At 52.6% G+C, this 2,917-nt stretch overlaps 1 pseudogene; it reads left to right on the top strand.

Moving 5' to 3' along the window:
* The first annotated feature begins 891 nt into the window (after positions 1-891).
* On the top strand, positions 892-1,046 carry LOC113464453 (uncharacterized; annotated as a pseudogene).
* The last annotated feature ends 1,871 nt before the right edge of the window (positions 1,047-2,917 follow it).

The raw sequence follows: 2,917 nt of genomic DNA, 5'->3' as shown, positions 1-2,917 counted from the left end.
CACTCGGTGGCGCACCTAACACACCGACTCGGGTTACGCGCGTCACAACCTTATCGTCTGCTGTTGCTCGCATACGGCGATCCCCCTCTCCCCTCACTCCTTTTCACAAATGTCGCGTTAGGTGTAGCACACGTTCGCGATCCCTTTTCCTCCACATTAGGTCGCATGAACATTCGCGATGATCTCTCTTACCGACACATCGCAATATAGGAATTTTTCAAAAAAATACAGTATCGATATTTTTTTGGTGGGGGGGGGGGTACCACGTGCGCCGCGTTAGGACCCACGTACGTTCGCGGTGATCTCACTCTTCCCCGCACACCCGCAATAGGAATTTGCAGTATGAGCAATTTCTTGAAGGTTGCAATAGTTCCCCCCTCTTTCCCGTAAATCGCGTTAGGGCCCGTGTACGTTCACGATGTCTAAAATGCAACATCAGCGATTGTTTGAAGGTCACACAAAATCGCTGATTCAGCAATTTTGAAGGTCACAGAAATGTCGAATCCGCGATTTTGAAGGTCGCACACGGGCGCGTCCCTCCCTACCCGCACCCCCGCGCGCCTACAAAAATGATGAGTCAGACCCCCGCCCTGCAACCCCCTCAGCACTCCCGGGTTAGAAACCACCTACTACACCTACTCGCGAGTTTCTCGAACTCGTTAAAATAATAGTTTAACACGGAACACTGCGTCGACCGACCGCACCGCACGCGTCCCCCGCTCCGCGTGCTCTGTCGACGAGAACTGAACGTCCTCGTTGCTGCTACTTCCCCGTGCCTCGGGAGCGTGCTTCTGGGTATCGGTTTCACTGCGAACCAAGCAGCCCGTACTTACGGGCTGCGGCAGACAGAGTAACACAAGAGATTGCATAACGATTTTTCAATTATACGATTACCCTGAACGGTGGATCCCTTAGTTCGTGGGTCGATAATGAACGCAGCTAACTGCGCGTCAATGTCTGAACTGCAGGACACATGAACATCGACATTTTGAACGCACATTGCGGGCCACGGATACAATTCCTGGACCACGCCTGGCTGAGGGTCGTTCACGTGCACCATAGACTGCTTGCATCGCGCGCGGAATCTTATCTCCGTCCCGAGCGGACGGCGGGAGGGAGTTTCGTATGCGCTTCGTACGAGCGATTGTTGGACGTTCGTCGGCGGTCGTCACGGCGAGAGTCTGGTAGAGTCAGTCGCGTGTCCGTTCGGACTCGTTACACGGACCACACACACACTTGTCTCTTGTTCTTGACAATCGTAAGCGTGATGCACGCGGTAGCCGCTATTGCGAGCGAATTCGATTCGCGTCGAGGAAATCTGAGGAAAGTATCCTGTGCGTATTACGGACCTGCGTGAATGCATCAACTCTCGTGGCTGAGGCGAGTCGTGATTGTTAGCTACGGCGTAACAGAGACCGCAGCACGGTGAGAAACGGCGCACCGCTTCGTGCATGCGCAGGTCGAATCGACCTTTCGCTCTTTTCCTTTTTGTCGTACGGTTTCGATCGTCTCGCACGCACGGTAGCAGCCGAGTCACCGCCGCCGCTGCGATGCACGGACTCGAATCGAATTGAATTGTGTTGTATGTGATTGATGTGTATCGTCCGAAAGAATCGAAGCGGACACACGGCCTACCGCCTCTCGGTACATATCGCGCCCACGACGTCATCTGAAACGAAACGAAAATGTAGCTTTTGAGAGAAAGCGTGAAACGGAGAACGAAAAAAGGCAGAGCTGTGCGCGTGGAAAACACGGCACGAGAGAAGAGAGAGAAAAGGAGACAAGTCGCGCGTGTGCGATCGTTTACCGTTCGCGTTTACCGCGTGTGGCGTCGCTCGTTACTCGTAACGGGACACGGCTCGCACGGCCCCGGGGATCGGTGATATTTCAATCCTCCTTGGCGAGGCCGTGCGTTGTCGCGTGCTCGACTAGATCGATCATTGTCGAGCGACGTCTGCGGATCGAACGTTGCGCGATCACAAGCGACCAACCCGGAGAGGGCCGGGAATAGAGCCTCGGTTTGGACGGATGAGGAAACCCAAACGCTCATCGAGCTGAACGAGAGATTTGGAAATGATCGCTACCCAAATAAGCGGATACAGAAGTTCCTTCCGTCCAAGACCATAAATCAGCGACAAAAGGAGGCGTCTTCCTGCTCAAAGGCAAGAAGTTATAGAGGAAGAAGAAGACTCCAGCTCCGCCTCGTCTTACGAATCAGCACCTGAGGTAGTAGACGAGGCCCTGGAAGCAAGCATAGACTGGCAAAACACATTCAGGGGAGCAATAATGGCCGACGAATTGGATGACGACCATCCCCTGAAAGAGTTGGAGGAAGAGATTATTTTCCTTGCGGAAGGTGAACAGGTGGGCCCATTGAGAGTCGACAATATCTTGGAGAGAATTGTCGACAATTTCAAGAATGGGACCACCGAAGACAAGGGTGAAAGGGCACCCAGAAGAACAACTGGCGGGAATGGCAGAGTTAGTGAACGTACCCGCCAGAATACGTTACGGTATGCAAGGTACCAAGATCTATACAATAAATGCCCCAGGAAATTGGTCGACATGGCGATTGCGGGCGAAAGCATAGCGACTATCGAGAGAATAGAGTTTCGAAATAGAGACAACATTAAGTGTTTAAAAACCGGATATTAATTTGATAAATTCGATTCGCGGTTCAGTCATTAGCATGGCCTTCGGATTGAGGTTTTTTCGCCGAAGGTAGAAATCGAGCTAACCGCGAGAACAATAACATATCGGTGTTCGACGACCTCCGGAGCGAGTGTTTATCGCGACACGCGCCGGATTGCGCGGCAAAAAACTGCACGGAGGATCGTTGCCTTCACGCGATCGAAGTCAATGACCGACCGGAAACGGATCGGAGAATTCAAATTTGGATATGCAGAGTGGGAAAAGG

The sequence above is a fragment of the Ceratina calcarata genome, unplaced genomic scaffold (assembly GCF_001652005.2).
Source record: "Ceratina calcarata isolate Rehan_Ccalc_2016 unplaced genomic scaffold, ASM165200v1 scaffold3743, whole genome shotgun sequence".
Taxonomy (NCBI): Eukaryota; Metazoa; Arthropoda; class Insecta; order Hymenoptera; family Apidae; genus Ceratina; species Ceratina calcarata.
The sequence above is the reverse complement of the archived record's forward strand: the minus strand, read 5'-3'. Positions and strand labels throughout refer to the sequence as shown.